Raw genomic sequence first — 13,731 nt, forward strand, 5'->3', positions numbered from 1 at the left:
GGGGTATCCCTGAAGAGGTTGGATTGGACCCAGGTGTCCTGTTGGACCAACTTCGATCATCAGCCAGATACCACCTAATCTTTACCAATCCTCATGGAAGGGCAAGGAACAAAGGAAAAACTTCCACATAGTGTAAATCCGTTTAAAACGATAAGGAATTTATTAGTATAAAAACTGCAAGGAATTATATCCAACAAATAATAAAAAATGGGCAGTAAAAGTTAGGCTCAATTGAGCTGGGCAGCGCAGTAAGTGATGGTTAGGGTAAACCAACGGATCTGACGCGTTTCGTCCTCTAAGACTTCTGCTGGGGTGTAAATTTACCTTCCATCCACTGCGCTTTATATAAAATGAATAAAGAATCATAAAAAACAGCTGATCGCGATGATGTGCAGTGTGACTTCCGGGTTCATCTACGTCATTAGCAATCTACGGCCATGTGATGAGTAGAAAGCCAATCCTATCTCAGCATGTTTGGTCAGGAGCCAAGCCTCTCTGTGACCCTCCAATCAACACTCTTGGGTATTCCTCTGACGGGATGGCCACATGATCACCACGTGATCTGACGTGAGCGGAGTGACGCATGGACCACTCGGAGACTGCCTATCATAGGAGGCAGGAAGAGGAGACTACCTGATCCGAGGTTTGGAACGCAAACATGTTCCAAGCACTTGTATGGTCGGAAGTAATTTTGTAATGGGTGAATCTATACCACCGGCTGCATGTCAATAGGCGTGACAATACCAAAAAAAAGGAAGTCAGGTCACGTAACAATCTACGACAGATAACAGCCTTACAAACAAATAGTGTGCATCATAAGCCAATAGTAGTCACATGTATGGCATAACATGTATGTTCCCTATATGTACACATGACGTGTAAGGAAATATCATCAAATAAGAATAATAATATAGGAACTATAAATGCAAAAATTGTACATAAAGGAAGAATCATCTGTCTAACAAGACAGTATCCATGACACAGTGGAATACCATGGTGATATCAACAATAGGTGAAAAAGAATGCATATATTTAATCATCATAAAAAATAGGTGTAACAAAAAGTGCATCTTTAAAATAGGAAAGATAAAAATAGAAATGAGAAATGTAAATAATAAATATAATTGTATAAGTAGAAAAAGAAGAACAACTGAAATGAAGAACAAAAATGATAAGCTGGAATATAGGTAGAGGTCTCAAAGCTTACAGTGTGCAGCTTAATAACCAATGCCCATGTAGTGAAATGAATTAGAAAATGATAACTATATGAAAGAGTCACCTTCTGGTATGTATAAGACAGCCTATAAAAGGGAATCTAGTATTAATCTGATAGAAGCTGGATGAAGGAAACTAAGGAGGGTGACAATAAGTGTATACAGAGATAAGGATATGTAGGCATCTCAAATAATAGGCGCTCACACAATGAAGGGAACATCATTGCCTAGGATTGATTGATAAAGGGATTGATATCCCAATCAATGTTGAGTCCATGTGGCGTATAACATTTAATTTGGTGTATCCAAAAAGTTTCTAGCTTGGAGACACCCCTTATATTGGACTCTCCTCTCCAGTGGGGCACAAATTTATCGATGATTTGAAATCTCGTCCCCGATGGGTTTTGATTATGACAACGTAGATAGTGTTTGGGTACACTGTGATTCGTGCATCCTTTCTTTATGGCTGTGATGTGTTCGTTGACTCGTATAGCAAAATTACGTATTGTACGACCTATATACTGTTTTCCACAGGGACAAGTAATGAGGTATACGATAAACTTGGTTGTACATGTGGCAAACTGTTTCATCTTATATTCTCTTCCAGTAGTGGATGATGTGAAGGTTTCGATTTTTCGTGCTGTACATATATTAAGCTTACATACTGTACACTTCCGACAAGGAAAAAAGCCTTTCAGGTTGTGGAAGAAAGATGGAGTTATTGGGGGGTCTATTACGTTTGGTGCAATTTGACCCTTTACTGATGATGCACCTTTGTAAATCACTCCGGCTCGTTCAGGGAGTAAAGGACCAAGTATACAATCATTTTAGCACTTTCCAGTGTCTGGAAATGATATCCTTGATTTGTTTGTGTTGGATAGAATAGTTGGTAAGGAAGGACCATTTATGTCTATTGTCTGAAGATCTTTTCGGTTGTTCATCCAACAGAGATGATCGATCAATTAAAGCGACCCTCTGGATTTCCTGATCGATTGGCATCTGTCATATCCCTTCTCATGGAACCTTAACTTGAGAGTCTCGGCTTGTGAATGGTAGTCTGATAAGAGGGAACAATTACGTCTGATTCTCATCAACTGGCTTCGAGGTACTGATTTAAGCCATGCTGTGTGGTGACAGCTGCCAATCGGAATATATCAGTTGCGATCAGTAACCTTGAAGAAGGTTTTGGTTTCTAAATGACCGTTAACAGCTGTGATCTCCAGATCTAAGAAATGCTGCACCGGACACTAGAGGGCAGCATCCACCCCTGGAAATGCAGTGCATAAACATACATCAGCCATCTTATATGGATAAAGATTAGAGAACCTGTTACTGTAAATTGGTCTTCTGGCGAGGTCTCTGTCATCCTTCATCAACAAACGCTTTACGTTCTATCATTGTGGGAAAAGACCATCCTCCATCAAATGATTTACTCTCTATCATTGTGGGAAAAGACCATCCTCCATCAAATGATTTACGCTCTATCATTGTGGGAAAAGACCATCCTCCATCAATGAGCGATTTACTCTGTATCATTGTGGGAAAAGACCATCCTCCATCAATGAGCGATTTACGCTCTATCATTGTGGGAAAAGACCATCCTCCATCAAATGATTTAGGCTCTATCATTGTGGGAAAAGACCATCCTCCATCAAATGATTTAGGCTCTATCATTGTGGGAAAAGACCATCCACCATCAATGAGCGATTTATGCTCTATCATTGTGGGAAAAGACCATCCTCTATCAAATGATTTACGCTCTATCATCGTGGGAAAAGACCATCCTTCATCAACGATCGCTTTACGCTCTATCATTATGGGTGTTGCTTGTGGCGTGGATATTTGCAGCATACTTTCTGCTATAGTCGCCTTAATAGGGCTTAGAATTTTGCACAACCCCCATCCTTGTGCGGCAACCTGTGCAATTTCATTTCTCTGCCACTGCAGACTGCATGCAGGCCCAAAATGCACCCTGAGCTGGGTGAGGCATTTTCTATCATGCTGCCATTTTCCTGGATCCTATCCCTTCAAAGGGTAAATGGTAACAACTCTTTTAGAGTGTTATGACCACATGCGTAATGAATGTGACAACCTGTTAGGTGTCGTCGTCCTGGTTAGGATAAAAATTATCGTTGGTGGGTCTTATGTTTTTTGGAGCGTTTGCGTTCAGGGTTTCTGCTCCTAAAATAATGCAAAACACCTTAATTTGCATAATTTCCTTGAGCACTCTTTTAAAATCCATGTCCCACTTAGCCCCCTCCTACCTTTGCTAATCTTCTCTGCCACTAACAGGTGTGGCAAGCTCATATTTGCACAACTAATGGAGAAAAGCATATTACCTCTCACCAAAAAACAGGTACACTGTCTCCTTAAGATCAATCTGCCTTCATCTACTCCCTTCAGGTGAGCCACAGGTGAGCCCAGGCAGCACTCACAAAGGCAAACAGCAGACGCAGTCAGAGTCTGAGACAAAAACCAGTCAGACTGTCAAACCCACAGAAGTACACAGCATAGCATGGGAGCCAGGACAGCACATCCAGAGGCAGACAGGAGACTCAGTCAGAATCTGAGGCAAGTCCTTTACCCGGCAGGACTGCAAAGAGAGAGGGAGAGAAGCCCTCCCAACTGCAGACCTCCAAGATCATTTACACCATTGCATGGCGGCTCCCATCCTGTGCTGCCCATCTCCCCATACTCTGTGACACCATTCCCAGCCACTCTCAGACTGACAAAGCCAGGAGAGCACTGCGGTGTGCTGCATATAAAAAGACAGGAGAAAAAACCCCAAGGGAGAGGCAATGATGACATTGCAGAGCTCTCACAATACCACACCTGTACAATATCAGTGTTGTTTAAGCATCATTTTGCCTGCACCCTTGGCAGAAAAGGGCACCCCGTTCTTAGAAGGATTTACCTCCAGCATTCAGGGTCTTCCAACTCCATGAGAGGCTGAACATGGAGGGGTAGGTTCGCCAAGGGGGAGATGTAGCAAACAAATTACTTACCAACATGTGGCCTGGTGCTGACCAAAAAAAGAACATCTTAGTTGGGGGAGGGGCTGTCTTTTATTCAGCTTGGAACATGTAGTCATTGGGGGCTCCAAAGGAGATGTTAATCCGTTATGAACCGACGTGAGGATGGGCCAGGAAATTCCAGTAATGGTGTATCTGGGTCTGTATTACAACATATCCCAGTAATGGTGTATTCGGGTCTGTATTACAATATATTCAAGTAATGGTGTGTTTGGGTCTGTGTTACAGTCACATCCTGTAATGGTGTATCTGGGTCTGTATTACAATATATTCCAGTGATGGTGTATCTGGGCCGGTATTACAATATATTCCAGTTGTAGCGCTGGTAGATTTGCGATCTACCATCTGATAGGTAAATTTAGTAAATTGCTCGTTAGGGGAAGTTAGGTTTGCCTCTGTTCCAGCTTGGCTGACGTTGCATGTGTTTCCATACTGACCGGTGGGTGTCGCTGTTATCACTGGTCAGGGTTGGAAAGGCAACGCGTCGAAGCGTATGGATGCTCTTCTGTCCCTGAGACAACTCGGTGGAGGTGGTCCTCCGAGTTGCATTCTGGGCGAGGGTATTTATGGGACAGACGCCGTATTGTGGGATTCGTTTTACAGCCACCTGCTGGCCCTCCTGGCCGACAGGTATGTGTTAGAGAGCAATCTCGTGGTCCTCCGTTCCGGAGGCCCACGTCGCTGCTGCGCAGGGGTGGGCCCAGAAGCTTGTCTGGGGCCTACCACAGCGGCCGAGGAATGGTCCTGAGCTGTCTATCCAGAGGGAAGAAGCTGAACAACCGAGGAGATCCCAGGGGAGGACCCGTCATGGAAGGATCACGCGGCGTGCTGGTCTGGAGAGGGGCCTGGTGACTCGGTTGGAGGACGTATCCTAAAAGTAACTATACAGGATACTGTTGCCGGGTTTGCTTAAAGGTTCAAGCACTGTGACTGACGTTCATTGCAGAAAGACCAATACATCCTGTGGCAGAGGATCGTACAGGTTTATCCCAAACAAGTCTGTGTGCAGAGACTTTTGTTCATGCTACGTACTGGCTGCTAGGCAAGTGAGAGAGGCCTATCCAGGTGAGCAAAGAGTGTGTCCCACGAGGGGAGCGCATTCTATTGTAATATCCAAATTCTACCAGGACATTTGTCAAAATCTTACAAGAAGATATTTGAGTTTCTTCTGCAGTTTCCCTTCTGCCTCTTTCCTGCTACTTCCTTAGTAAATAGTTTAATAAAGCATTGAAAACGTATTCAAGTGTTGATGTGTGTGTCGTCCAGAGGTAAACTCAACGGAACCCTACACCCGGTGCCGGTAAAACAGAGGGAAGGAGAGTGAAGGTAACAAGCCCGCTTAAACCAGCAGCTCCACCGAGAGTTATTGCTACACCTATAAATGTCAGTACCCAGTTATATTATGTACATTTAGAAAAGAATCCAAGGCTTTTTTAAAGCAATCTACTGAGCTGGCCAGAACCACCTCTGGAGGGAGTCTATTCCACATTTTTACAGCTCTTACTGTAAGGAAACCTTTCCGTATTTGGAGATGAAATCCCTTTTCCCCCTTGTCCTCTGTGATGACCTTGCAGTGAATAACTCAACACCAAGTTGACTATATGGACCCCTTATATATTTGTACATGTTGATCATATCCCCCTTAATCTCCTCTTAAGAGAGAATAAATTCAGTTCCTCTAATCTCTCCTCATAGCTGAGCTCATCCATACCTCTTATCAGTTTGGTTGCTCTTCTCTGCACTTTCTCCAGTTTCCCAATAACCTTTTCGAGAATGGGTGCCCAAAACTGAACTGCATATTCCAGATGAGGTCTTACTAATGATTTGTATAGGGGCAAAATGATATCTCTGTCTGGAGTCCATACCTCTCTTAATACAAGAAAGGACTTTGCTCGCTTTGGAAAACGCAGCTTGGCATTACATGCTATAATTGAGCTTATGATCTACCAAAACCCCCAGATCCTTCTCCACCATTGATTCCCCCAGTTGTACTCGCCCTAGTATGTATGATGCATGCATATTCTTAGCCCTCAAGCCCACACATTTACATTTATCAACATTAAACCTCATTTGCCACTTAGTTGCCCAATTAGACAGTGCACTGAGGTCAGCATGTGAATTGGAGAAATCCTATAAGGACGTTATTCCACTGCATAGCTTAGTGTCATCTGCAAAGACAGAAATGTTACTTTTAATTCCAGACCCTATATCATTTATATTTATATACTCATTCATTCATTGATAGTGTATCTGGGTCTGCATTACAATGCAATCCAGTGATGATGTATCTGGGTCTGTATTACAATATGTTCCAGTGATTAGGTATTCAGGTCTGTATTATAATATATTTCAGCGATGGTGTGGACCAGGGGTCTCCAAACTTTCTAAACCAAGGGCCAGTTTACTGTCCTTCAGACTTTAAGGTGGCCGGACTGTGGTCAGTGGCAGTAGAAAACACCTAGCATCAGTGGGAGTAGACAAGTTTGGTGGTCAGTAGGAGTAAAACAAATTACAAAGTACCGTGGTCAGTAGGAAGAGGAATAGTGCCCCATTGTTGATGTCTGTGGAAGAAATGGTGTCCCATTGTATGTGTCAGTGGAAATAATAGTTCCCCTTTGTTTGAGCCAGTGAGAGGAGTAGTGACCCATCATTGGTGTCAGTGGAAGTAATAGTGCCTTGTATCAGTGGAAGGAACAGTGCGGCAAGGGCCGGATGAAGGTGTAGCACTAACTCTCGGTGGAGCTGCTGGTTTAAAGCGGGCTGTTACCTTCACTCTCGATACCTCTGTTTCACCGGCACCGGGTCTAGGGTCCCGTTGAGTTTACCTCTGGATGATGTAAGCACCAAACACTTGAGTATATTTTCCAATGCTTTAATGAACAAGTAATAAAGGAAGTAGCAGGAAAGAGGCAGAAGGAAAGTTGCAGGGAAGCTCAAATACCTTTCCTTAGTATTCTTTAGAACATTCTTTGGAATTGAACACTTGTAGTTGAATGCACTCCCCTTGTGGGATTCAATCTTTGCCCGCCTGGATAGGCCTCTCTCACTTGCCTAGCAGCCAGTACGCAACACGAACAAAAGTCTCTGCCACAGACTTGTTTGGAATAAAACCCGTACGATCCTCTGCCACAGGATGTATTGGTTTGCGATGAATGTCAGACACAGTACTTGAACCTTTAAGCCAACCCGGCAGTACTATGCAGTAAGATTACTTCAGGATACGTCCTCCAACCGAGTCACCAGGCCCCTCTCCAGACCAGCACTCTGCATGATCCTTCCATGACGGGTCCTCCCCTGGGATCTCCTCGGTTGTCCCGCTTCTTCACTCAGGATAGACAGCTCAGGACCATTCCTCTGCTGCTGTGGTAGGCCCCAGACAGGCTTCTGGGCCCACCCACACGCCGCAGCGACGTGGGCCTCTGGAATGGAGGACCACGAGGTGGTACTCTTAACAGATACCCGTCAGCCAGGAGGGCCAGCAGGTGGCTGAAAAATGAACCCCCTAAACATGGAGTCTGTCCCATAAATACCCTCTCCCAGAATGCAACTCGGAGGACCACCTCCACCGAGATGTCTCCGGGACAGAGGAGCACTCATACGCTTCAACACATTGCCTTTCCAACACCAGCCCATGATGACAACGACACCCACCGGCACAGTGTGGAACTACACGCAACTCAGCCAAGCTAGAACAGAGGCAAATCTAACTTCACCTAACAAGTAACCCACAAGATTTACCTATCAGCGGTAGATTAAAAATCTACCAGCGCTACAAAGGTAAGCAAAAGGTCACATCTAACCTGCGGACTGCAGTTTGGAGACCACTGGTGTAGACGATTTTGTAGTTATTATTTAGTAGTGATAATATTACAAGTCTAAATTCATATAGTATAGCACAATTATATTTTTAGTGTTGTACCATAAAAAGTTGCAATATACTTTGATGGGTGTATTTGCATCACTGATTGTAGTTTATTTTTATTACATATCTAATTCATTGTAAGATTTTTTTTTTTTAAAGAAACGTGTTTTTAAAATATCACTTTGACAATTATCTGTTCACTGGTCAGATAGACTATCCTGTCACTGTCATGTTTGTCAGGTTTTGAACTCAAGTTAATATGATGGTATATTGGGTATGAGTACTGCCATACCAGTCAGTTATCCGCAGTATTCAAGCAGTGTCTGAGCTCCATAGTTCATTCAGCTTGGTGCTAAGGAATTCAAGATTTAAACCAAATCTTCCAAAACTGCTGATTTACACTTTGCTGATTACACAGCGATGGTAACATGAATGTGAAATGTCAGAGTGATTTCCTATTGTTGTCTATTGTTCAACAGCACAGATGGACTTTCTTATGTAATCTGCATCACATGGAGTCCTGATTGTTTGGTTTTATTTCTCACTAATATATTCTTGTCTATCGTTCTACTTTGGCTGTTATTATGCAAATGGTAGTGTCGGTGTGACTTTTATTAATCTGTGCTCATTATGTCAGGTCTGAGTGTCTTTCTATTGCTTTGAGTAGGTATTGTGTAAGCTTGACTATGATTATCATAATTATTTTTATGTATGAAGCACCGACAAGTAGTCTGCTTGTGTTCTGAGTTGCATTCATTGCACCCTGGACATTGATCGGTACACCCTCTGGGCAAGTCTTCCTTTTTTCGCTAACAGGATGAAGGTAAGCGATCATAATGAAAAAAATGTGGGTTGCTCTAGAGCAGTGAGAGGACTCACCCCTCAGAGCAGCCAACATTTCTTTTGATATGGTCACTTACCTTTAACGTGTCAGGGGAAACCTTCTTTGAAATCAAGGTAATGACAGGAGCTAGCTTCAGCAAACCTGGGAGGAGGAATTTTGCGGGCACCCTACTTGACGTACAGTATCTCACAAAAGTGAGTACACACCTCACATTTTTGTAAATATTTTATTATATCTTTTCATGTGACATCACTGAAGAAATTACACTTTGCTACAATGTAAAGTAGTGAGTGTACAGCTTGTATAACAGTGTAAATTTGCTGTCCCATCAAAATAACTCAACACACAGCCATTAATGTCTAAACTGCTGGTAACAAAAGCGAGCACACACCTTAGTAAAAATGTCCAAATTGGGCCCAAAGTGTCAATATTTTGTGTGGCCACCATTATTTTCCAGTACTGCCTTAACCCTCTTTGACATGGAGTTCACCAGAGCTTCACAGGTTGTCACTGGAGTCCTCTTCCACTCCTCCATGACGACATCACAGAGCTGGTGGATGTTAGAGACCTTATGCTCCTCCACCTTCCGTTTGAGGATGCCCCACAGATGCTCAAAAGGGTTTAGGTCTACAGACATGCTTGGCCAGTCCATCACCTTTACCCTCAGCTTCTTTAGCAAGGCAGTGGTCATCTTGGAGGTGTGTTTGGGGTCTTTATCATGTTGGAATACTGTCCTGCAGCCCAGTTTCCGAAGGGAGGGCATCATGCTCTGCTTCAGTATGTCACAGTACATGGTTTCCTCAATGAACTGTAGCTCCCCAGTGCCGGCAGCACTCATGCAGCCCCAGACCATGACATTCCCACCACCATGCTTGACTGTAGGCAAGACACACTTGACTCCCCACCTGATTGCCGCCGCACAGGCTTGACACCATCTGAACCAAATATGTTTATCTTGGTCTTATCAGACCACAGGACATGGTTCCAGTAATCCATGTCCTTAGTCTGCTTGTCTTCAGCAAACTGTTTGCGGGCTTTCTTGTGCACCATCTTTAGAAGAAGCTTCTTTCTGGGAGTACAGCCATGCAGACCAATTTGATGCAGTGTGTGGCGTATGGTCTGCGCACTGACAGGCTGACCCCCCACCCCTTCAACCTCTGCAGCAATTCTGGTAGTGCTCATATGTCTATTTCCCAAAGACAGCCTCTGGATATGACGCTGAGCACATGCACTCAACTCCTTTGGTCGACCATGACGAGACCTGTTCTGAGTGGAACCTGTCCTGTTAAACCTCTGTATGGTCTTGGCCACCTTGCTGTAGCTCAATTTCAGGGTCTTGGCAATCTTTTTTTAGCCTAGGCCATCTTTATGTGGAACAACAATTCTTTTTTTTCAGATCCTCAGAGAGTTATCTGCCATGAGGTGCCATGTTGAACTTCCAGTGACCAGTATGAGAGATTAAGAGCGATAACACCAAATTTAACACACCTGCTCCCAGTTCACACTTGAGACCTTGTAACACTAGTGAGTCACATGACACTGGGGAGGGAAAATGGCTAATTGGGCCCAATTTGGACATTTTCACTTAGGGGTGTACTCACTTTTGTTGCCAGCAGTTTAGACATTAATGGCTGAGTTATTGGTGTGCTGAGTTATTTTGAGAGGACAGCAAATTTACACAGTCATACAAGCTGTACACTCACTACTTTACATTGTAGCAAAGTGTCATTTCTTCAGTGTTGTCACATGAAAATACACAATAAAATATTTTCAAAAATGTGAAGGGTGTACTTACATTTGTGAGATACTGTATGTGCACCATGCAGAGCTTATCTGAGGCATTTAAGAGATTGGGAAGCATTTCTTGCTGAGGAGACCAGTCATTCTAGACAACTATCTGTGCACTGTGTGACTGGTCTTCTGATTAGGATATGTTGCCTTCAGTACAGTTACGTATGAGGTAACATTACCTAACTAACTGGAGATAAAGTAGCCAAGAGCATCTTTAAGAGTAGGCCTCATTGCTTAGATCAGGGGTCTCCAAACTTTATAATCAAAGGGCAGGTTTACTGTCCTTCAGACTCTAGGGTGGCCAGAGTAGCCGGTGGAAGTAGAAAATGCCCCAGTGGCAGTGGGAGTAAAAAAATTACATAGTGCCTGTAGTCAGTAGATGGAGCAGTGCCCCATTATTGGTATTAGTGGGAGGAATAGTACCTAATTGTTTATATTAGTGGGAGAAAATATGCCCCATTGGTGGTATCAGTGGGAGGAATGGTTCCCCACTCCTGGTGTCAGTGGAAGGAATGGTGTCCCCTTGTTGGTGTCAGTGGAAAGAATAGTGCCCAGAGGGCCAGATATAGGCAAGAAAAGGGCCACATTTGGCCCTAGGGCTGCAGTTTGGAGACCACTGGCTTAGATAAAAATACTCAGACAACTGCAGATCTGAACCTTTACAGGACAAATTTAGTTTTTTTTAAAGCACTGTGTATTATAAACCTTATCCTTTTTAACATAGAAATACTCTTTTCTTCTTTCTTTGTTGTGTAGCACCCATCCTCATAGGAGCTTCTGCTTTTTGCAGACCCTCCCAGCCTTTCTTCTGGAGATCTGACCTACCAGCCCTGTCAGAACGAAAGACATCCACTTTATCAATCTCCTTTTTGAAGATTTTATTGGCTCAGTGTCCAAAGGAGAGAGAGGGTTAGGGGTTACAGGATATCCAAAAACAGCATGTAGGTAGGGTGCAGCGTGGTGCGGCGACAATAAAACACAGTCCAAGTGCGATCTAAAGAATTTGTATTGAAGTAATACAAATACAGTTTACAATAAACCTGATGGGAAGACAGCCACAATGGGAACACTCCCTACAGCACGCTTATAGAGAGCAGGTTTCTGCCGAAATGACTGCTCCTGTTAGGAGGGACAGAATGCGGCCTGGAGGTCTCATTCCCAAGCATGAAGATATCCAGAAAAGTTGCGAACCCTATGCATTCCCTCCTTGTTAAGAACCTTTCCCTGCTGCTAGCTCTGTGTGTACCAGAGGGGGTAACTGTCCCTACTCTACCCACTCGCGCATATATATATATATATATATATATATATATATATATTGTAAAATGTTGGCATTAATATTGAAAATATGACTGATTATGCCAAAAAACTGTCTTTTATTTAAGGATAGCAATCACAAGAAGCCATTTATTATCACACAGTAAAGGCTTCCTTTTGGCAGCTCAACCATGCAGCTTTTTTTTGTTCACGTATCGTTGAATTGTGCTCCTTAAAAACAACCACACTGTCTTTTTTGGAGAGCAGCCTGTATTTTTCCTGTGGTTACCTGTGGGGTTTTCTTTGTATCTTCAGCAATTCTTCTGCCAGTTGTGGCTGCAATCTTTCTTGGTCTACCTGACCTTGACTTGGTATCAAAAGAGCCCTGAATTTTCCACTTCTTAATAAGTGATTAAAGAATACTGACTGGCATATTCAAGGCTTTCGGTATCTTTTTATATACTTTTCCATCGTTCTAAAGTTTCATTACCTTGTTACGCAGGTCTTTTGACTGTTCTTTTCTACCTCCTCGTGGCTCAGTGTCTAGCCTGCTTAGTGCATCCATGTGAGAGCTAACAAACTCATTGACTATTTATACACAGACACTAATTGTGATCTAAAAAGCCACAAATGTGGGAAATTAACCTTTGTTTGCCATTTTTACCTGTGTGTGCCACCTTCTGTGTCTGTACCAAGGCCAAACATTCCAGGGTATGTAAACTTTTTATCAGGGCAATTTGGGTGATTTCTGTTATCATTATGATTTAAAAAGGATCCAAAAAATGTGAGAATAAATGTGATTGCTATCCTTAAATAAAAGACATTTTTTTGGCATTATCAGTCATATTTTCAATATTAATGCCAAAATTTCACAATTTCTGCCAGGGTATGCAAACTTTTGAGCATGACTGTATATCTCTATAGATTGTGTGTACAAGACCATTGTCTGTTTACTGAATGTACCTAATTTTCCACCCGAAAGGCAGTGGCTTCATCTTGGCTTACTCATTTGCACCTCTATGGACAATATACATATGCTATGAATTCAAGTCTACCCTACTGGCCTGATATTGCTCAATTAGGCCCCTTTCACACTGGGGCAGGGGCGTGGGCAAAGTGCCGCTATTGTTAGCGGCGCTTTACCGTCGGTATTCGCCTGATAGCGGGGCGGTTTTACCCCGGTCGAGAAAGGGTTAAACCACCGCTAAGTGCCTCTGCAGAGGCGCTTTGCCGGCGGTATAGCCACGCTGCCCCATTGATGGGCAGGAGCGGTGAAGGAGCGGTGTATACACCGCTCCGAAGATGCTGCTAGCAGGACTTTTTTTCCCGTCCTGCTAGCGCACCGCTCCAGTGCGAAAGGGACCTTAGAGATTAGGAGTGTGTTCCAGTGTACTTCTATGTTATATTATGTATTTATCCATGTATAACAATGTAACTTTGCAATTGATAAAATTGTTACTTAATGCATGTAATTGTACCTCCTAGATTTCTGACACATCTGATCCTGAGGAAGGATAATCAAAATGCATCAAATCCACATGTGAACTGTAATAGGAATCTTTATATTTTGTGAACTAGACATGTGGAATTCGTTTCAGTCCGAATACAATTCGGACAAATCTTTGGTTATTTGGAGTTTTGGATGTATCCGAATCTCCGAATGAAATAGTAACGAATAGTAATGAATTTCCTTGAAATCCTTTAAAATTTGTTTTGTTTATTCGTTTTCTA

This window comes from Aquarana catesbeiana, linkage group LG03 (genome assembly GCF_042186555.1).
Source record: "Aquarana catesbeiana isolate 2022-GZ linkage group LG03, ASM4218655v1, whole genome shotgun sequence".
NCBI lineage: Eukaryota > Metazoa > Chordata > Amphibia > Anura > Ranidae > Aquarana > Aquarana catesbeiana.